The sequence below is a fragment of the Silurus aristotelis genome (genome assembly GCF_946808225.1).
Source record: "Silurus aristotelis genome assembly, chromosome: 8".
NCBI classification, from domain to species: domain Eukaryota; kingdom Metazoa; phylum Chordata; class Actinopteri; order Siluriformes; family Siluridae; genus Silurus; species Silurus aristotelis.
Genome location: NC_139581.1, coordinates 22,556,804 through 22,580,130, shown reverse-complemented (window position 1 = coordinate 22,580,130; position 23,327 = coordinate 22,556,804). Strand labels below are relative to the sequence as shown.

At 39.6% G+C, this 23,327-nt stretch overlaps 1 long non-coding RNA gene across 2 annotated transcripts in view; it reads left to right on the top strand.

Annotated features, from left to right (window-relative positions):
• The first annotated feature begins 14,650 nt into the window (after positions 1–14,650).
• LOC310730331 overlaps positions 14,651–23,327 on the top strand; it is a 108,195-nt gene continuing 99,518 nt past the window's right edge. The window contains exons 1-4 of one of the 2 annotated variants that reach the window (XR_014534811.1): positions 14,651–14,951; positions 15,025–15,087; positions 15,174–15,398; positions 15,566–16,581. This is a non-coding gene — a long non-coding RNA (uncharacterized lncRNA). Of the gene's footprint in view, positions 14,952–15,024; positions 15,088–15,173; positions 15,399–15,565; positions 16,582–23,327 lie in introns of those variants that run through there. The other variant, XR_014534812.1, reaches the window with a different exon arrangement.

The window sequence follows — 23,327 nt, the reverse complement described above, 5'->3', positions numbered from 1 at the left end:
GTCCCTCAACCATAGCAGAGATCATGACAGACATGGCAGAGACACATACTGGCAACGTGATCGAGGTGATTTTTCTACACACCGCAGGAAGGGGTCCAGGCCCTTTCATTCCTCAAGATATTCAGCTGATGACAGCCCATAATTGCTATGATGATGGCATGCAGAGACCACAGTATGTCACCAGGCCATACAATAGCTCTCCACTTCGACGCCGGAGCTAGAGTTCTTATCAGAAGCGCGTCGCCTTTGAGGAGTGCCAGAAACCTCAATACAGACATCGGCAACGCAGAATGGATCAACAGAATGGTTCACGGGTTATCTACAAAGATCATCACAGCCAGGACCAGGGAAACTTCCATTAGCTCGTGCTGCGGGGCACTCATCAGCTATTTCCCCATCTGATAACCTTGCTGAGGATGAACATTCATTTTCTGGTGACTGTAAGGACACTTTCACTTCACACATTTCCGGTATTGTTAAAGGTACTCATATGCACATACTGTTGGATACAGGCTCTAGTATTTCATTCATTAATGAAGCTATACGTATGTCAATTCCTTCATTGTGTAAGACACCTTTAAAAAGTAATTTCATTTTGTCAAAATCTGTGACTGGTTAGAGTTTTTTAGACAGTTTAGGGACTATGTCTGTCTCTATAAGACTGAGTTCTTTTACATTTCAACATGAAATGCAGGTTGTTAGAAATGCTAGTCAGGGTATCATACTTGGCTGGGATTCCTGAAGCAGCATTAGGTGGTTTTGGATCTAGGCAGAGGATTTTGTTGCCTCTAACCTTACCACTACTAAGCACAGCCCAGCTTGTCCCTGCTCACTGTACAGCCCAAATTTCGGTGGCTACAACCATTCCCCCTCAATGTGAAATGCATTGTACAGCCACGCTTATATCTTCTGCCCTAAAGCAGGTTTAGCAGATGGGTATAATGGATTACTTGAACCTTACTCATTTAAACTGGATGGTGTTGTTGTAGCACGCCCCCTTACAGTTGCTAAAAATGGTCTCACGGTGGTGCGTGTCATGAATCCTACTAACAGCCCTTTTGTGCTACAGCCTGGTATGCAACTAGGAAAATTCACCCCTATAGGCCAGGATGATGTTTTTGACAGCTCAGGTTCTGTGTGTAATGTTTCTACCCCACCGGCAGTGTCTCCTGCAATTGTGCTGGAGGTTAATAGTGGGCACCTATCTGATTCTCAGCTCTCTGAGATAAAATCACTGCTGCTTCGAAACAGTGACATATTTAGCACTAGTAACACAGATTATGGTAGGACGAACCTTGTCACCCACAAAATCAATACTTCCCATGCAGCCCCAGTTCGAAAACGGGCCTACCGCACCTCATCACAAATGCAGGATGTGATTTAATCACATGTAGATCTCACATTTTGACACCCACTGAGAAACGATGGTCAGCCTACGATAGGGAGTTTTGGGCCATTGTGTGGTCCATTCGTCATTTTCGCCAGTATCTGACGGGCAATTCTTTTCGCATTATTACAGACCAAAGGCCCCCGCTTAGTCTTAGGCAGATGGTTTTGGATGGTGATCCCTCAGGGTGGGCTCTGGAAATGTACTTGTACAATTGGACGATTGAGCACAGACACGGTCACAAACATGCAAATGCAGAAGCAATGTCTCGTCGGCCTGTCAGAAATGTTCCGATTGACTCTACACCTAAGGTTTAATGTGTGAACTTTGTTTCGGCTTGCACCCAGACTGATGTAGTTGAGTCACAGCTTACCATGCCTCCACCCGCGAACCAGTTGGCTAACACTGATACCACATCTCAACAGGTCTCACCCACTACAGCTTTTATGGCGAGGGTGGAACCGAATTGCTCAATCTCTGTTTTCCCTAACATTTCACTTTTGGAAATGGATAGGGAGGATATTGCTCAGGAACAAAAAGCTGACCCTTTATTGAGCACAGTGATTGATAGGGTGTTAGCTAAGTGCAGACCACCATATTCTGAGCTAAAAGGCGCCTTACCTTTGATTAAGCAATTTTGGAAAGAATTTCCCAGACTTGTGTTGGTTGGTTCTATTCTTTCCCACAAAGTTAGAGCCCCACCAGGTGATGTACATTTTCAAGTTGTGGTTCCACAGAACCTTCAGCTGAAGGTATTTGAGAATTTACATGGACACTCTCTCACTGGTCATTTCAGTGCACAGAAAACCTTCAGCGGGCCCAGGTTAGATGCTTCTGGCCTTACATGTCTAGAGACATTACAAAATGGTGTCTGCAGTGCCAGGCTTGTAAAGCAAGAGGGCTACAAACACCAAATCAGCAGGCCCCTATGCAAAACATAGTTACAAGCATGCCTTTTGAGAAAGTGGCAGCTGATTTGACAGAGTTGCCTGTTACACAACGAGGTAACCGGTACATTCTTATGTTAATGGATTATTTTACAAAGTTTTTGAATGTATATGCACTTTCTGATCAGCGAGCGACTACCGTGGCTAAATGTTTGTTTGAGGATTATATAAGCTGTCATGGTTTACCCCAAAAATTTGCACACAGAACAGGGTCGCGAATTTGACTCTGATCTAGTTAAAGAATTGTGCTCTCTGCTTGGAGTAAGCAAAACACGTACTTCACCCTATCATCCTATGTCTGACGGGCATGGTAGTACGTGCCAACAGGTCTGTCAAAGATCAACTTGCTTAATATCTGTACACAAAAGGTGGTGAATGGGATGAACACTTGAGGCAAGTTGAGTTTGCATACAATACAAGTGCACACTCTTCCACTAAAGATTCACCATTCTTTTTGGTTCATGGACGAGAAGCTCGTCTCCCTGCTGATTTTCTTCTTGGGGACTGATGTATATTTCGGGTTGTGTAGGAGTGTAGCTGTTGCTTGGAAGAAATCTCTGGCGACACCGTCTTTCTTGCAAACCAGGTTTATTCACAGAAGGTTCAGCATCTTGATACGAGCATCCAGGATCTGCTCGGAGGGGTTCAAAACCAAACGAACCGTCCTCCCGATCTAACGTCCTGTCTCGTCTATATATATCTAAACCGTTGCTATTGACCGCATCTCAAAACATGCAAGATGTAAGTGAGCTCATTTCTCCACAATGTTTAGCATAAGGAACATCACCACATATGGACAGTTGCTATTGTCTTGTTATACAGTCAGCTCGTAAGGGATTTCAGAAGCTGCACGTACACCCTCCAACATTAACTTTTGGCCCAGACTCTGCTATAAACACTATGGTCTTTCAACATCGTCTTGTAGGGAAAAGATCTGGCCTGCATTCCCGCAATACAGAATAAAGTCGAATAAAGGTACTACATATTTCAGATATTACATATTTCAGATACTACAGGACACTCCAACATTTTCCAAAGCTATGCCTGGATCCCCAAATGAGTATGCACATTCTATGCTCATGCGATTGCGCTCTGCCTTTAATTCAGTGGCAGACAATATAGAGACAGCAGGAGCACAGCAAAAACACTACTATGACCATAACTTAAAGCACACAGCTTATCAACCCAATGATCTTGTATGGGTTGATCTTCCAGATTTAACTAGACACAAACTTGCTCCCAAATGGGCTGGTCCATTTAAAGTTGTGGGAGTAGACTTACCTACAGGTGATATTGGTGTGACCTATGAAGTGCGGGATCAGGTAGATCCTAAGGCCAAGTCAAGAATACTACACTACAACCGTCTTGAGCCTTATCGGTCCATATTGCCACCAAACTCTGAAGGAAACAGTACTAATGTGCAACCCCCATCCATGATTGGAGCCCCACCACTCACTGTGCTTTCAGGCTCTCGTCCTTATGCGTACCAAGAACCTAGCATGCATGAACCTTTGATGCCACCTACACCTACTCAAACAACACCATTTCCTTCACCTGCTCCTAGTGTTGAGTCTCCGGGTCGGTATCGAACGAGGTATGGGCGTTTAGTGCATCTTCCTCAGCGCTTTAGAGTTGGGGTCTAAATGTGGACAATGGCGCTAACACTATTAGAACCATGCTAGTAATGAAGTTGACATATTCCACAGTATGGGTGTTTTATGCAGTTTAAATTATTTCGTTCTTAAAGTGTTAATGTTCACTGCATGATATTTGTTACGGTTGTGTTTACAATGACATGTTTATGATTACAGTTTGTGTAATGTATTTTTTTTTTATTACTCTTCTCTTTGTTTACTTTTTTTCCCCTTCAGTTTTGGAAACGAGGACGTTTCTTTTTCCTAAGATGTAGTGTAAGAGTGAAAATGTATATGCTTTGCCAGGTGCTTTGGGAGCGTGAGTAGAGGAGCACGAGAATTGTTTGGAAAAAAAGAATAAAGTTGGAAAGAAGAGCTCGTCGGTGTCCGTGAATGTTATTAGAGAAATAATATCACTTTAGTTTTGTTAGTGTTAAGATGTTTTTCACACTGTTTCACACACATTTCTTTGTCTGTTCAGTGTCTATAGAATATTTACGATGTTAGTCTGTAAGGTAAACAGGGAGTCCTTATCTGGGCTCACACATCTCCGGCTAGTATATCCTTTTGTCTAAACAGGAAACAAGTTTAGGACAGCCTTTTCTCTGTATGTGTATATATATATATATATATATATATATACGTTCTGTGTCTGCAGTAAACCAGAAGAGGAAGAACATTTGCTGCATTCTGTGTGCTGTGTATTTCTTCTTCTCTGATATCAGAACGGCACCACGGGCATAACAGGTCGTATGGAAAACCTCTCCAAGAACTAAGTTTCATTTGGGCATGATAAAAATCTAACAGTTTTGGTGTCAGAAGTGAGATACTTTCTGGCAATATCCGAAGGGAGATCACGCATCAAGGTAAGTTTTAGGATACTTCCTTGTTTGCAGGGATTGTCCCGTTTGCCAGCCAATAGGGCTGCATGTGTGTTCGTGTCTTGGTTATGCATTAATTGATTAATTAATGATAATGTCCTTTGGTGGGATGATTTCGTAGCGACATTGTTTTCCTCACCTTAGATGTTAAGATGCAAGATTAGAAGAAGTTTTTTACGGTCTGTCTAATATAGGCGATATTGTCTGAAGTCTCCAAAAGAATCCACGATAATTTTTATATGGCCGAAAAAAATAGATAAATTAAAAATTTATTGTTTAAAACAAAACAAAAAAAAAAAAGTGAGAGAAAAGAGAAAAGGAACTAAAGAAAAACTGACATTTTCAAAAGACTTTCAAATTTTTTAAAAGACTTTAATCTTGTTTTGGCTTTATAGTCTATTTTTTTCTCCTAACTTACAAAATTTGTGATCCAATTGGAGAGACTGGATTACCTTTTTTGTTTGAAGACTGCGATCCCCCTGGTGCCTAGCACAGCTGTATTGTCTGAGTGTTAAGTGTTGTGTGTCTGTTCTTTGTCCTGTGTAAAGAAGATGGGTCATGACATTTCTCGCTTACTGCCGGAAGAAAATCCCAAAGATTGGATGTATAGGAATAGTGCTCGTTATTGAACTAATCCTTATTTAGATCATTTGGCATTTTGGAGTGAAATTGTGTCACATCTAGGTTTCTACTATGCTCTAGGTTAAGTTAACCCGTTATGCTCCGCACTGCAACAGGAAGTGGTGCATTCCAGCCTCAGCACAAAACTCAAGGAGAAGGAAAAAGGGGAAGTTCATCTATTAGGGAATAGATAGAGTTCCAATTTCATGTCCTGTAACTCACCTTTTGCTTGTTGTGACACCGACTGGTACAAATTTTTATCATAGCTTTACAATAATTCCAAGTTCGCCTTTAAACCTTTTAGGAAGAGATATAATGCACAAAATGGGAATTGAGATTCTGTTTTTTGAAACCAATGTTTCACTGTCTTTTCCTTCTGTCCTCATGCTCTTAACCGAGCCACAGCCACATCCGGAAGATTTCTTACAGGGTAGTACAGAGGTCCTGCCTGATGAACCAAATTTAGGTGAAGTTAACCCTAAATTATGGGCCTCTCACAAAGATGAGGCAGGTTTAATCCAGGTAAAACCGTATCATGCACTCATGAAAACACACCATCCGATTTTCGTTAAACAATATCCATTGTCGAAAGAGAAGAATGTTGCCATTGCTCCAGTTATTGACAATTTATTGTCACAAGGTGTTTTGATCGAGACACATTCACCTTATAACACACTGATTAATCTCATCTTGAAGGCAGATAAAAAATGCTGGAGGTTAACACAAGATTTACGTGAGATTGATAAAATAGTTATTCCGTTAGCTCCTTAGGAGCCCGATTTAGCTACCATTGTTAACTCTATACCAGCGACTCACAGTTTTTTTTTACTGTGATTGATCTTTGTTCTGCTTTTTTTAGTGACCCTTTGGCCTCAGAGACGCAGACACTTTTCGCGTTTGCCATAAGGGGACGTCAATTCACCTGGACCCGTCTTCTTAGGGTTTCGTTGACTCGTCAGCCGAATTAAACTAAACCTTTTCACCTTCGTGTGCACGAACGTGGTGGTACGGCTGCGGGGATCCTAGCCCAGGAACACGGTGACAGATATCGCCCTGTTGCGTATCTTTCCAAATCTTTAGGCAACATAGCACAAGGGTTGCCTTCGTGCTTGCGTGCAGTGGCTGCTGCGGCTCTGATGGTCCGGGATGCTGAGAAAACGGTGCTGTCACATCCTTTAATACTGTACACCTCACATCAGGTAACAGCTATTTTAAACAACCTCAACACACAAGATATGATAGCACAACATAGATCTGGTTATGAAACCACACTCTTGGCAACGGAAAACTTAACTATTAAGCCTTCTTCTAAGCCACATTCAGCTGTAGTAGCTCTGCGTGATCTGCTAGACAATATTGACTTAGATGGTTTTGACGACGCACATGATTGCCTTAAACACATTGAACAAGAGACCTCTTGTAGGCCTGATCTTTTAGATACGGCCCTGGAAGTGGGGGATTGCCTATATGTACAAGGTTCATGTTCAAAACCTTCTGATGTGTATTTATGTTCAAAACCTTCTGATGTGTATTTATGTGGATATGCGGTTGTAAGATTACCTGATGTAATAGTTAAAGCTAAACCATTACCATACACATCAGTACAAGCTGCAGAGTTGGTGGCACTTACAAGAGCATGTCAGTTGTCTGAAGGTAAAGTAGTGACTATATACACTGATTCTAAGTATGCTTATGGTGTTGGGCATGATTTTGCCGAAACATGAAAGCAAAAAGACTTTAAAACAGCTGATGGAAAGCCCATAGCACATTTTAATCTCATAGGCGACTTTTTAAAAGCTGTTCAACTCCCTGCCAAAGTGGCCATAGTTACACATATGCCACCTGTAGGAAATTTTAGATACCTGTTGGTTATAGTTGACAGATTCAGCAAGTGGCCAGAAGCATTTGCATGTGCGACAGAGAATGCTAAAACGGTTGTCAAAATATTAACGAAAGAGATCATCTCTAGGTTTGGTATTCCTAGTGTGATTGAAAGTGATGACGGCACACCTTTTGCTTCGAAGGTAACACAACTTTTGTCTATAAGCTTAGCATTTTATTATTCCCTATCACCCACAGTCAGCTGGAGTGGTAGAGAGAACAAACAGAACCATTAAGGAACGTGTTACTAAAGCCTGCATTGAAACAGGCCGAAATTGGACTGTTGTTCTCCCGGTAGTACTCACAGAAATGAAAATGACCCCATCTTCAACAAAACTAAACCCTTTGAAAGTTTTATGTTCTAACCTTTCCCAACCCCATCGGTCAGGGGACGCACTGGCATTTCTTCCTTAGGTAACCTGGAAGTGATGGTGGAGGACTAAGTTTCTGCCCTGGTTGAGAAATTTAATTCTATCAGTGCTGATGTCTCACTAACTCTTCCTCTGCCTACAGATAAGCCAACACACCCTTTTGTGCCTAATCAGCAGGTCCTGATAAGAAGTCTGAAGCGTACCGAAGTCGTTGAGCCGAAGTATTTGGGTCCAGTGACTGTTCTAGCTGTAACCAGTACTGGAGTTCTGACTGATTATTAGCCACAGTGAATACACGGAAGCAGGATCAAAACAGCACCCACTTATTCTATGCACTTATTGGTCTGTTGGCCTAAGAAGCCTGCCTAAGTGAGTATTTAGTGCTGAAAAAATTGAGAGCCCACGGAAAGATCCTTTCTTTATAGTAGAAAGGGGGCCACCTCCGGGGTGAAGATCTGACTCACTTGACTGTTTAGCTTACCCTGATACCTGCTCTAGGTCTAAATTCTATAACAATATGTGCATAGTTGTAACTAGACTTATTTTCTTAAACACATCATTCAGAGAGTAAACTGTTACGTATAATTTATAATACTGCTTATAGACATATTGAACAAGCACTGAGAAACAATTGTCTCATGACGTCTTGGAGAACATGAAACAACTGCTGAACAAAGTTTTTTTGAGAAGATTAAGAGTTTGTTTACAAGTGTTGACCACTATTTTATTTTAGGAATGATTCTTTTATTGATTGTTGGAATTGTACTTTGTATGTTGCCATGTTTGATGACGATGGTAAGACAGGCCATAAAGGCCTCGATTGGAGTGGTGATGATGAAGGATTATATGCATGTTGGGAAATAATGAAATGGAATCTGTATGTTTTCTCTGTTCTGGCACCGAGGTGGTGGAATGAACTTCCCCTAAATGTCTGTACAGCATAGTCCCTGATTATCTTTAAGCGACGACTGAAGACCTACCTCTTCCTGAAATACCTAAATTAGCACTTTCCAAGTTTGTAGAATTCAAGTTATATTTATATTAATTTGTAATCTTGCGTACCAGTGTAGATTTATTCATTACTAGAGATTTAAAGCACTTTTGTACGTCGCTCTGGATAAGGGCGTCTGCTTAATGCCACAAATGTAAATGTAAATGTAAATGTTTTGTTTGTCTTTATCTTTTCCATTTGCAGTTTATGTCACCGATTCTATTCCCAGGATGAACATCCTATGTTTTGGTGTGTGATGCTAAATCATAAATGATTTAAAATGGCCATTGTTAGTGTTAAGATGTTTTTCACACTGTTTCACACACATTTCTTTGTCTGTTCAGTGTCTATAGAATATTTACGATGTTAGTCTGTAAGGTAAACAGGGAGTCCTTATCTGAGCTCACACATCTCCGTGTGTATAGTATAGTATATCCTCTTGTCTAAACAGGAAACAAGTTTAGGACAGCCTTTTCTCTGTATGTGTATATATACAGTGAGGAAAATAAGTATTTGAACACCCTGCTATTTTGCAAGTTCTTCCACTTATAAATCATGGAGGGGTCTGAAATTGTCATCGTAGGTGCATGTCCACTGTGAGAGACATAATCTAAAAAAAAAATCCAGAAATCACAATGTATGATTTTTTTAACTATTTATTTGTATGATACAGCTGCAAATAAGTATTTGAACACCTGAGAAAGTCAATGTTAATATTTGGTACAGTAGCCTTTGTTTGCAATTACAGAGGTCAAACGTTTCCTGTAGTTTTTCACCAGGTTTGCACACACTGCAGGAGGGATTTTGGCCCACTGCTCCACACAGATCTTCTCTAGATCAGTCAGGTTTCTGGCCTGTCGCTGAGAAACACGGAGTTTGAGCTCCCTCCAAAGATTCTCTATTGGGTTTAGGTCTGGAGACTGGCTAGGCCATGCCAGAACCTTGATATGCTTGGTTATCCTGGCTGTGTGCTTCGGGTCATTGTCATATTGGAAGACCCAGCCTCGACCCATCTTCAATGCTCTAACTGAGGGAAGGAGGTTGTTCCCCAAAATCTCGCAATACATGGCCGGTCATCCTCTCCTAAATACATTGCAGTCGCCCTGTCCCATGTGCAGGAAAACACCCCCAAAGCATGATGCTACCACCCCCATGCTTCACAGTAGGGATGGTGTTCTTGGGATGGTACTCATCATTCTTCTTCCTCCAAACACGTTTAGTGGAATTATGACCCAAAAGTTCTATTTTGGTCTCATCTGACCACATGACTTTCTCCCATGACTCCTCTGGATCATCCAAATGGAAAATGGCAAATTTAAGACGTGCCTGGACATGTGCTGGTTTAAGCAGGGGAACCTTTCATGCCATGCATGATTTCAAACCATGACGTCTTAGTGTATTACCAACAGTAACCTTGGAAACGGTGGTCCCAGCTCTTTTCAGGTCATTGACCAGCTCCTCCCGTGTAGTTCTGGGCTGATTTCTCACCTTCCTTAGGATCATTGAGACCCCATGAGGTGAGATCTTGCATGGAGCCCCAGTCCGAGGGAGATTGACAGTCATGTTTAGCTTCTTCCATTTTCTAATGATTGCTCCAACAGTGGACCTTTTTTCACCAAGCTGCTTGGCAATTTCCCCGTAGCCCTTTCCAGCCTTGTGGAGGTGTACAATTTTGTCTCTAGTGTCTTTGGACAGCTCTTTGGTCTTGGCAATGTTAGTAGTTGGATTCTTACTGATTGTATGGGATAGACAGGTGTCTTTATGCAGCTAACGACCTTAAACAGGTGCATCTAATTTAGGATAATAAATGTAGTGGAGGTGGACATTTTAAAGGCAGACTAACAAGTCTTTGAGGGTCAGAATTCTAGCTGATAGACATGTGTTTAAATACTTATTTGCAGCTTTATCATACAAATAAATAGTTTAAAAATCATATATTGTGATTTCTGGATTTTTTTTTTAGATTATGTCTCTCACAGTGGACATGCACCTACGATGACAATTTCAGAACCCTCCATGATTTCTAAGTGGGAGAACTTGCAAAAAAGCAGGGTGTTCAAATACTTATTTTCCTCACTGTATATGTTCTGTGTCTGCAATAAACCAGAAGAGGAAGAACATTTGCTGCATTATGTGTGCTGTGTATTTCTTCTTTCCTGATATCAGAAAGGCACCACGGGCATAACAGGTCGTATGGAAAACCTCTCCAAGAATTAAGTTTCGTTTGGGCATGATAAAAATCTAACAAGTATCCACGCACAATTCTTACACTAGCTTTATTGTGGCTGAAGAAATTGCCTGCGCTGCAAAATATTTTTTCAGAGGGTGCATTTTTGAAGCAGTGCATGCTAAAGGTCTGTGAGCAGGTGTGTCCTGACCAGATACAGACTTTTAAAAATGTCAGTTTATCAAGAAACACCATCGTGGACCGAGTTAAGGAACTAGCAGGAAACCTGGCAACACAGCTGGCCGAAGAGACACGCAGCTACATAGCTTTTTCATTAGCTCTTGATGAAAGCACAGACAACATGGATACAGCGTTTATCAGAGGCGTCAAGTCAGATCTTTCTGTCACTGAGGAGCTGTTGGATATAGCTGCCATGCATGGGACATTTTTGATGCGGTGGGGAAGTCCGTAAGTAAAAATGCATTGCCATGGGAAAAGTTGGTGGGATTAACTACAAACGGTGTACCTGCAATGTGTGGAGGAAAAGCGGGCTTTGTTGGACTAATGAAGGAGAAACTGCAAAAAAAGTAACTGTCACACACCTCTGATAACGTATCATTGCATTATCCATCAAGAAGCTTTGTGTGGAAGGGTGCTGGGGATGCATGATATAGTGACCACAGTCAGGAAAACAGTGAACTTCATTCGGTCTTGTGGCCTAAATCATCGTCAGTTTCAAATGTTCTTGCAGGAGATGGGCTTGGAGCATGGCGACGTGCCGTACCATACAGAAGTACGGTGGCTGAGTAGGAGCAAAGTCCTCAAATGATTTTTTTGAGCTTAGGGAAGATATTGCTCTTTTCATGCAGAGTAAAGGAAAACATTTGTCTGAACTGTCAGATCCAAACTGGCTGTGTGACTTTGCTATGTTGTGTGACATAACCAGAGGTGGCAAAAATACACACATCCTTTATTTAAGTAGAAGTACAGATACTCATGTTTTAAAATACTCGGGTAAAAGTTGAAGTACTGATTATACATTTTTACTAAAGTGAAAGTAAAGAAGTTTTGGCTCTGACATGTACTTAAGTAAAAAGTAGTTATTACTTCTACCTGTTTTAGCTGTTAACTGGAGCTCACATCATATTAGATAGATAGATAGATAGATAGATAGATAGATAGATAGATAGATAGATAGATAGATAGATAGATAGATAGATAGATAGATAGATAGATAGATAGATTAAGAATTAGATTTAGAATTAGAATTAGATTTAATTATCACTTTCATTAAAGTCAGAAGTATACATACACCTCCTTAGTACTTGGTGGAATTGCCCCGAAACTGTTTCACTTGGGCCAAACTTTTTGGGTATCCTTCCACAAGCTTTCTACAATAGTTTGCTGGAATTTTGGCCCACTCCTCTTGACAGAACTGGTGTAACTGGGTCAGGTTTGTAGGCCTTCTTGCTCGCACTCGCCTTTTCAGTGCCGTTGGAGTAGCCTTTGTGCCAATACCTTGACTTTGTGGTCCTTAAGCGACTTTGTAACTAATTTGGAGGTATGCTTGGGGTCATTGTCCATTTGGAAGACCCATTTGCACCCAAGCTTTAACTTCCTAGCTGATGTCTTCAGATGTTGCTTTAATATATCCAAATAATTTCCTTTTCTCATAATGCCATCTATTTTGTAAAGTGCACCAGACCCTTCTGCACCAAAGCAGCCCCACAACATTATACTACCAACCCCATACTTGACAGTTGGGATGGTGTTCTGAGGCTTTAAAGCTTCGCCCTTTTTTCTCCAAATATACCGTTTATCATTATGGCCGAACAGATCAATTTTGTTTCGTCAGAAAACAGGACATGTCTCCAAAAATTAAGATTTTTTTCCCTCATGTGCAGTTGCAAACTGTAGTCTGGCTTTTTTATGGTGGTTTTGAGGTAATGGCTTTCTTCTCCCAGAGTAACCTTTCAGCTCATGGCGGTACAGTATTCGTTTTACTGTGGATAATGACACTGTCTTACCAGTTCCAGCCAGCATCTTCACAAGATCTTTTGCTGTTGTCCTGGGGTTGATTTGCACATTTCGAAACAAAAAACGTTCCTCTCTGGGACTCAGAATCCGTCTCCCACCTGAGCGGTATGATGGTTGTACATTCCCATGTTTTTTATACTTGCGTATTATCGTCTGAACGGATGAACGTGGGACCTTCAGGCATCTGGAAATTGCACCTAAGACTGAGCCATGCTTGTGGAGGTCAACAATTCTTTTTCTGATGTCTTGGTGGATTTCTCTTGATTTTCCCATGATGTCAAAGAAAGAGGCTCTGTATTTGAGGTGTGGCTTTATATGCATCCACAGGTGTGCCACCAATTAACTCAAATGGAATCAATTAACCTATCAGAGGCTTCTTAAGCTCAGAATGGAATCATCTGGAGTTTTTTTTTTGTTTAAAGGCACGATAAACTTAGTGTATGTATACTTCTGAATTTGATGAAAGTGATAATAAAAATACATAAAAATTCTCCCTCGCTCGATTCTGACATTCAACAAATGCAAAAAATTTGATTTAAAACAGAAAAGGTTTACTCTGATTTAATGTATGACAGTAAAGATATAAAAGTTTTTGTGTTTTTTTCTGAAGTGTATGTAAATATCTGGTTTCAACTGTAGATAGATAGCCTAGTGGGTTAATGTCAGGGTCCCCACAAGGATGAGTTTGAGAGTTTGATTCCAGGGGGGTATTCCAGAAAGCTTGGTTAACTTACCATTTGATAAATCATAACCTCTGGGTTGATTTACCCCAAACAGGCATACTATGAGTATGTCGGTTCCAAAACACCTGAGAAGAGTTAGTTTAATCAACCTCCAACTGGTTACCCAGAGTTAATGCGCATGCACGGTGCATATATAAAGACATTTTCAATGGATCGCCGATTTCACGAGTCACCATGAAAACTCAAAGCAAAAAAAAGATAGCTGCGTATTTCACAGAGGCGGAGTTGGAGGTTTTAATGCATGCTTATGAGGAGTTATGAGGAGAAGCCAATAATATTAAAAAGAAGCAATACAGCTGCATCGGCTAAAGCAAGAGAGTTGGCTTGGCAAAAAATAACGGACAGAGTAAATGCGTGAGTGTATTAAATTACAAATTTGGTATTGGCTCCCGTTTTATTATAATGCAAAATAATGAAGTATGACTTATACATCCTTTTGAATATGTTATATCACTATGAAAGCATTTACTTTTCCTGCCATTTATTTCTTTAGTTTAAAATAATAATGTATATTTCTTATTTAACAAGGTATAATCCTTCTGGAGCCACAAGAACTTTAAGCCAAGTCAAAATAAAACACAAAAACATTCTGCAAAAAGGTAATATTTGATTACACAATTACTGAACTATTATTATAACAGGATTTAGTATATTCATTCTGTCATGTAGCTAATAGAAAGAAGACTGAAGCCCGTCTAACTGGCGGGGGCCCACCACCACCTCCCCTCACCCCATCTGAGGAGCTGGCTCTGTCCCTTAATAAAGGGCGACCAGTGGTTGCTGGCATTCCAGGGGGCAGTTCATCGCACACACCATGCACCACAAGTGATGGTGAAAAAATGGTGAAATGTAAGTTTACCTCTATGATTTTTTTCATTTTTTGTCCTAATAAATTACTCTCTCTGTCACTTAAAGGCTTTTTGAACAAGATTAATTTTTATGTAGGCTTATTTTATTTAACTGCATATGATGTATAGGCTACTGTGATCTTAGTCTGACATGTTACTCTTTTCATGTATTATTTTCTTTGATAATATTGAGAATTTAATGGGTTGTGTGTTCTTATAGATACTGATGGACGTATTGTATTATTGAACCCTCCAGAAAGAACACTGTCACAGTTGTAAGTGATTTGTTGTCAGGTACCTTTAGTTGCTTTTAGATATTTATTTTTTTTGGTCAGATAATGTATACTTGAATATTTCTCCTGTAGGATGAAGATGATGAAGATGACAATGAAGAGACCACATCTGCTGTGACAGAAGTGGACAATGCTGGTAGATCCACTGAGGTATGATGCATACCATTATAATGTATGGCCCCTTTTTGTATTAGAGTAACAAACTGTCATTGTCCTTTCACAGTACATACCTAGGGATTTGCCCACAGATGAGGGTCCTTCAACCTCAGCACACAATCTAAGCAGGGTAAGAATTTGTGTCCAGGTGTCCATATTTGAATTTTATTGTCTGACCAAACAATCTTATTGATTCAATTTTTTCCACCTTCCTAGTTGCCAGCAAAGGAGCTGTATAAGGTCCATCTTCAAAAACAAATAAGAAAAAGTGACATGGAGATGGACTTATACAGCTTCAAATGGAAGAGAAAAGGCTCCTCATTAAAAAAGCAGCACTTGAAATTGAATTACTGGAGCATCGCCTTAAGGTGACAACTTGTCTGAATATTAATCTGTTGCATGTTAAAAGTGTTGTGTGTGTGTGTGTGTGTGTGTGTGTGTGTGTGTGTGTGTGTGTGTGTATATATATGTATGTGTGTGTATATATATATATATATATATATATATATATATATATATATATATATATATATATATATAAAAATAATATGTTTGTGTGTGTGTGTGTGTGTGTGTGTGTGTGTGTGTGTGTGTGTGTGTGTGTGTAGTATGTGTAAAGCAATATAAAAAAACATTTTATTGAATTTTACTTTTATTGTTTTTCAGGAAATAAAGAAATAAACTGCCTGGCAGACCAGTGCCAAAAAATTTATAAAAGTAATTTTGACAGATCCTGTCTCTCAAAAGTCTTCCGTCTCTGTTGGCCTTTAAAATCTGTAGGTGTTCCTCTGGGCCATCTTCCTCAATACAAAGAGGGTGTCTCTCTCCTCTTATAGTTATATTGTGAAGCACAACACAAGCCACTATAATGTCACATGCCCTCTCTGGACTAACCTGGAGCCCACGCAGACACTGAAACCGAGATTTGAGGATCCCTATAGACATCTCCACCTTGGCCCGTGTTCGGCTGTGAGCCAGGTTAAACCGTGTCTGTGGTCCAGGCTCAGGTTCAGGGTAGGGTGTCATTAAAAAGGGCAGACAAGGGTATCCTCTGTCCCCCAGCAAGTAACCATTGTACTGTCCTGTAATGATTGAAGTGTATAACACAAATATAGTAAAAAGGAAAAAAAAAAACAATTGTATAAAGCAAAACATACCCTGCTGGCTGAAATATCTGGCATAATGATGTCTCGCGGAAAATTCTGGCATCATGCACAGATCCTGGCCATTTTGCCTCGAAATTGGTAATGATTTGGGTTGCCTCACATATTACCTGGTTAGTGGAAAAAGTAATGACTTTAATGATTTTAAGAAGGGAAAAAATTAAGTTGTTACCTGCACATTGATACTATGAATAGATTTCCTATTAACATAGTCTCCCTCATTTATTGGTGGAGCTTTAATAGGAATGTGAGTGCCATCAATGCACCCAATTACATTTGGAAACCCTGAAACAGAAAGTTATGGAAGTATGAAGTGTGTGTGCGCATAATGAATACATGTATAGATATAAATAATATGACTAAATATTAAATATGCGTCATAGATTTTACTACAAAGGACAAACCTGCCACTCTGTGGAATTCGTCTTTAAAAACAAGCAAAAGTTTATGGCCAGGGAACTGTACAAATGTGGGTAAGAACTGTTTAAGTGCCAGACATACTGTACGAACGGCTCTACACACAGTTGCCTTTCCCACATGCTCTAAATCGCCCACACTGTACAAAAAAGGCCAGACACACTCATTACTCATCTCAGCCCATTCCACCATCATCAGTCCTGCTTTCTGTCTGCTAGTTGCGATGTAGGTTATGTTCCTGCTTCCCAAATCTTTCTTTAGCTATATATTCTTGTGTTGATGGTTCAAAGGTAGATAGACCTGCTCTAAACAAACTTCTCAGCCTGTCTTCCCTGATGGTTCAGTGGGTTAAATCAGATTTCTTGCTTTTGGTGGGGTTCAGGGTTCGAATCCTGCTTTCTGCCTGCCAGTCGCGATTAGGATTCACTTCCTACATTTTTTTTAGCGATATATTTTTGTTTTTAATGGGTTGAAAAGAAATATAGACCTGCTCTAAACAAGCTTTCCAGCTTGTCCTTCCTGATGGTTCAGTGGGTTAATGCTGGTGCCTTGCTAATGGTATGAATCAGGATTCAAATCCTACTTTGTTCCTGCTAGTCACGATATGGGTTTGCTTCCTACCTCTGTCGTTAGCATTATATTCTTGTCTTGATGGATTGAAAGAAAAGATAGGACTGCTCTAAACAATCGTCGTAGCCGGTCCTTCCCAATGGTTCAGTGGGTTAAGACTGGTATTCGCTGTTGGTGGGGTTCAGGGTTCGAATCCTGCTGTCTGTGTTTTTGTCTGGTCTGAATTACTTGCTTTGAAGCACGAAACGAAGGATAAACCCCCCAAAAAAAGAAGGTGAGTTGTGGGACTTGATGGCTTTGTGATAAAAGCCTTACCTCTGCGCTCAGAGGTTGCTGTTTCGAATCTGGCTTGTCCCCACACTGGGTAAGTAGTGTGTGGTGATCAATGGAGTGGTTGACTATGAACAAAGGCTGTGAAGACCTGCTGCTTTACAGCCTCAGAAAAAGTCAAGGTGATAGGTTTTTGGCAGACTTTTTCCCTATATATGCAAAACTAAGTCGATACTTTTTTGGACGTTTTTGCTTCATAACCCTCTGTTTTCAGCTTCTCAAGCGCTGGGGGGGGCAGATGCCCGGATATTGCCCCCCTGCTTCAGGATACACCATCGGAAAACGTTCACATCCAACCTTCCACGCAGCCATACCTGACCAGCAGAACCTTCGACACTCTTAACTTTGAGCCCTGGCCGGGGTTTGAACCAGCAACCTCTCAATCCAGAGGTAAAGCTCTTCCATTTGAGCTACAGGATCTCCTGCAAGAGCCTGAATTTTAGGACCTTTTTTGGTTCTTTTTTAAAACTTTTTAAACAATTTAAAGGAAAGCTAAGCGGTAGGAATCGAACCGGGTCAGTCAGATAGCAGCGACCACTTCACTGACCATTACACTAACACAGGAGAGGCAAAGAAGCATTTGCTTATTAGACTCTTGGCTTTTCAATAATTAGGACACCACTGTTTTCTCTTAGATCATAATGGTAGATGGTCAAAACTTCTCCTCCCTGTACATTCTCTCAGTAACCAGAAGTCTATGAGAAGTGACTCAGGTACAAGAACCAGATCTCCAACACCTGCAGCACTACTATACCATGATTTACCAGTCCGATTTACCAACCAATTTTAATGACCTTTCATTGTTCTGTTTTTAAAAACTTCTTATTATGTTCAATATGAAACTAAAGGTAAGAGTCAAACAAGGAAAGTCTTACATTAGAGACCAAGACATTAACCGCTACAAAACCACCGGACAGGTAGCGAAGGGTTTGCTTATTATATATATTCCTTTGCTGCTATTCCAGTTCAACTTTTATCACACTTTATCCACCACTGTAGATGTTCATCCCAAATAAAGCATGAAAGCAAAGAAAAAAAAAAATTAAAGCTTACAGCACCTGGTATTCCCAGGCGGTCTCCCATCCAAGTACTAACCACGTCCGACTCTGCTTAGCTTCCTAGATCAGACGAGATCGAGCGTTCTCAGAGTGGTATGGCCGTAAGCGAGATTCGCTGTTCCAAATTGCCAATTTATTTTTGCTTGTCAGCGTGTTTGTTTGCTTATATGCCTTTCCTGCTATTCCAGTTCAACTTTTATCACACTTTATCCACCACGGTAAATGTTCATCCTTGAATTAAGCATGAAAGCAAAGAAAAAAAAAAAAAAAAGCTTTACAGCACCTGGTATTCCCAGGCGGACTCCCATTCAAGTACTAACCAGGCCCGACCCTGCTTAGTTTCCGAGATCAGACGAGATTGAGCGTTCTCAGAGTGGTATGTCCGTAAGCGAGAATCGCTCTTCCAAATTGGCAATTTATTTTTGCTTGTTTGTTTGCTTATATGCCTTTCCTGCTATTCAAGTTCAACTTTTATCACACTTTATCCACCACTGTAGATGTTCATCCCTAAATAAAGCATGAAAGCAAAGAACAAAAAAGTTAAGCTTACAGCACCTGGTATTCCCAGGTGGTCTCCCATCCAAGTTCTAACCAGGCCCGACCCTGCTTAGCTTCCGAGATCAGACGAGATTGAGCGTTACAAATTGCCAATTTATTTTTGCTTGTCAGCATGTTTGTTTGCTTATATGCCTTTCCTGCTATTCCAGTTCAACTTTTATCACACTTTATCCACCACGGTAAATAGTCATCCTTAAATTAAGCATGAAAGCAAAGAAAAAAAAATGTTAAAGCTTACAGCACCTGGTAGTCCCAGGCGGTCTCCCATCCAAGTACTAACCAGACCCGACCCTGCTTAGCTTCCGAGATCAGACGAGATTGAGCGTTCTTTTTTTTTTTTTTTTTTTTTTAATTGAAAATTGTCAATACAAACAATATACAACAATAACACTTTCCAGGTGATAAAACATCAGGTCAAAAGGTTGTCAAAATCCCAAAGCATAAACACAATAATCATTACATTTTCCTCATGTTTTAAAATGACATTCTTAAACCTGAAACTTCTAAAACATTGGTGACTTCCTGCGTAAAAACTCTGTAGAAATCATCCAAATTTCCATCTTCTTTAAAATAATAAAACAGGCATTTAACATACCTTTCCAATTTCCTTTTAAAAACAAACCAGACATCCATTAAAAATTTGTTCTCTCTTTGCCACCACCCGTCTTTCCCATATTGCACTCTTCATCAACATCACCTGTAAATTCAGAAGCGTTTTGTTTTTACTTTTCCCTTTAAAGCCCAACATCATCACCTTATTCCATTCTATCTCATCATCATCATCATCTTCCCCTCTCAATTGCGAAATCATACTTTTACATTTCCCATTAAAATGCTCTAATTCTTTACAGTATAGAAACAGGTGTAAAAATCCCTCAGCATGATCATTACAAACTTTGCATGAAGCGGACTGTTCCATTCCTATACTGTTTAAAATTGCATCTGTAAAAATAGCCTTATGTCTGATAAAGTATTCTAAGTCCTGCAACTTTGTCTGTATGAGTTTCCCCTTCATATTCGTCCATATGCTGTCTTCCTTTAAACCTTTAAACGTGCGCAACCAATATTCATTTGCAACAGGTCTCTTAAAAACAGCATCTCTAAAAAGGCAATACAACATTTTCACAGAACATGTTTTAAAAGCAAACAATTTTCCCCAAGAGTCACATTCACATCTTTTTCTTCTTTGCCCTCTTCCATGCTATTAATTCCTTCTAGCCATTCTCGAGGTATAGAGTTCTTGATTACATCAAATTTATTTTCTATTTCTTGTATGCCAAAATCCTCCTTTGCCTCCTCCATTATGTCTACAATGTATTGGGGTGGCAAAAACCCCTCCTTGAATTCATATAAAACATCTCTTACTTTCATAATACCCACATCCCACCATTTCTTAAAGAATATCTCGTTCCCCTGATTTAAAATGCCATTGTTTAAGAATAAAGGCTGATTTAAAATGTTCTCTCTTCCTCGTGGATTAAAATGTACATAAGTCAAAAATTTGCCCCAGGCCCTCAACAGTTCTCTATAAAAGCAACCCCTCTGACATCCAATTCTTTGTTCTCATCCACAGTATGTTGTCTCCAAGATTGAAGTTGCTACACTTATTAAAAAGCCCATTGTTGCTTTCCATGCCTTGTTTTCTTCATCCATGTATTTCTTTATCATTTTTACCCTCAGACTGGTTTTTCTTTGTTTCACATCCATTAACCCCAGTCCTCCCTTTTCTATTCCTCCTATTAAGGTGTTGTACGCAATCCTTGCAGGCTTCCCTTCCCATAAAAAATCTAAAAAACATTTTTTCAGCCTTTTTTCTGCCCACAACGGCATAGATGATGTGTACAAAATGTACCATAGTTTAGAAATCAGTAAAACGTTAAGAACTAAAACTTTCCTTTTTAGTGTTAATGTTCTCATTTTCCAAAATGTCAACCTCCTTTCAATCCCTCCTAACATTTCCTCCCACATTGTTTCCTCTGCTTTCTTTTCATCCCGCCCCATTAAAACTCCTAAAATCTTTATTTCTTTTGCTTCCATAAAAGTAAAATGCTCATTTAAAACCGCCGCCCTTCCGCATCTCATGTATACCGTTTTATCCTCGTTTATTTTGTCTCCTGATCCCCTACAAATCTGTTGTATGATTTCCATTGCTTTTTTCACCCCCCCTCCAGATCTTTGACCAATAGCGTTGTGTCATCCGCATACTGAAATATTTTATTCTTTTCTCCCTTGATGCCTAATCCTTTTATTCCTTGCTCTTGTTTTATAGTTAGTCCTAAAGGTTTCGCAACAAGAGAATATAAAAGTGCTGACAGCGGGCATCCTTGTCTTATTGATCTGGTTATTTTAAAACACTTTGTTAAAAACCCATTGCATTTAATTTTTGTTAATGCACCTTTGTATAAGATCCTTATCCATTTAATAAAATGTTCTCCAAATCCAAACCTCTTTAAAACGTCAAATAAGAAACTATGTTTCACCCTGTCGAATTCTTTCTCAAAGTCTAGACTGATAATAAAACCATCTTTATTCTGCTCACGCATGTATCTTATCGTATCTTTTATACCAATTGTTGTGTCTGCTATATCTCTACCCTTTACACCGTACACTTGGTTAGTTTTAATTATGCTCGGCATCACTTCCTTTAGTCTGTATATCAATTTTATTAAGCCCATTCCCATTCTTGGATTCAACTCTCCTTTCTAAAAAATATCTAAATATACTTCTTTTAAAATATCAGATAAAACGTCTTGAAAAACTATATAAAATTCACTCCCCAAACCATCTATTCCAGGACTCTTCTTTTTGTTTAATTCGCTTATTGCTCTTTTTATCTCTTCTTCTCTTATCTCTTCATCACATTCTTTTTTGTCCACTTCCCATACTGTTGTTTTTATTTATTTCAATAGATCCTGTTTTTCTTCATCCCTCACCCCTCCGCTCCAAACAAATTCTCATAGTATAACTTTATTTCTTTTAATATTTCATCATTTGTTCTTGCAACTGTTCCATTTTTTCCTTTTATTTCTTTATTTCTTCCAGATTCAAGAAAAACTTTGTACATTTTTCACCCTCCACAATGTATTTTGCTTTACTTCTTAGTCTTGCTCCATCATATTTCTTCTCTTCTATTTCCTTCAGAATTCCCTCTAATTCTTTTATCCTTTGTATATTGTTCCCATTCTCATTTATCTCCTTTTCCAATTTTGTTCTCATTTCTCTCTCCTTATTCCTCTTGTTTCTTTGTATTAGCTTGCAGTACTTTATAGTAAACTTTTTGATTAAATATTTAAAATTTTCCCTCCAAATTCTTATATCCTCAGTGTACATTTCGTCCTCCTTCTCTTCTTCAATGATTTCTTTGATACTTAAAACATAATCTTCATTCTTTAAAATTTCTGTATTTAAAACCCATACTCCCGGCCCTCTTTTTACAGAACTCCAGTCTATTACCATAAAAATAGGTTTATGATCACTTAAGCTTGATTCTTCGTATTTGATATTACCGATAAAACTTGCAATGTTTCTTGTACATAAGACAAAATCAATCCTAGTTTTGCACATAAAATTCCCTACCAATTGCCTTCTTGAGTATTCTTTTATCTTTTCATTTCTTTCTCTCCATATATCAATCATGTTTCGTTCTTCCATTAATAGCTTCAGTTCTTTTCTTCCTTTATCAGTCTTAAAAAACATTTCCTTACACATTTCAAACTTACTAAAAACAGTATTAAAATCCCGTATTTAACGGTATTAAAATAGTTAATCCTCTAGCATTAAAAGTCACAATTCTTAACAGCATAATGCATATTAGAGTAATAAAGGATCCCATTTTCTCAGCCCATCTCCTCCAAGTCCTTTAACGAGTAAAATCTGTTATCAGTTGTCACTATGTCCTGTTTAGGGACCTTCTCTCTGGCAACATCCACATTGGGGATTGATTTTACTAACCTCCTTCTTTTTGTAGGTTTTGCTTGTTTCTCCTCCTTTTCTTTTCCCTCTCCATCTTCCAATCCCGTTTCTCGTTCCTCGCATACTGGAATGTCTGATTCCATCGTGGCCAGATCAATCTGCAGGCTGTCCGTCAACTTCATTTGATTCCCGGGGTCTCCGTCCTGTTGAACGTCTACTGGTGTCTCTTTCCCTTGGTCCTCCATCTCTACCCCGTCCAAAACGTCTTGCAAACTTTCAGTCAGCGTTAGCTGGGTCCAGATTCCCCCGTCCTGTTGTAAGTGATCGTCCTGGTTGTTCTCTCTTAGTCCTTGTTCCACGCC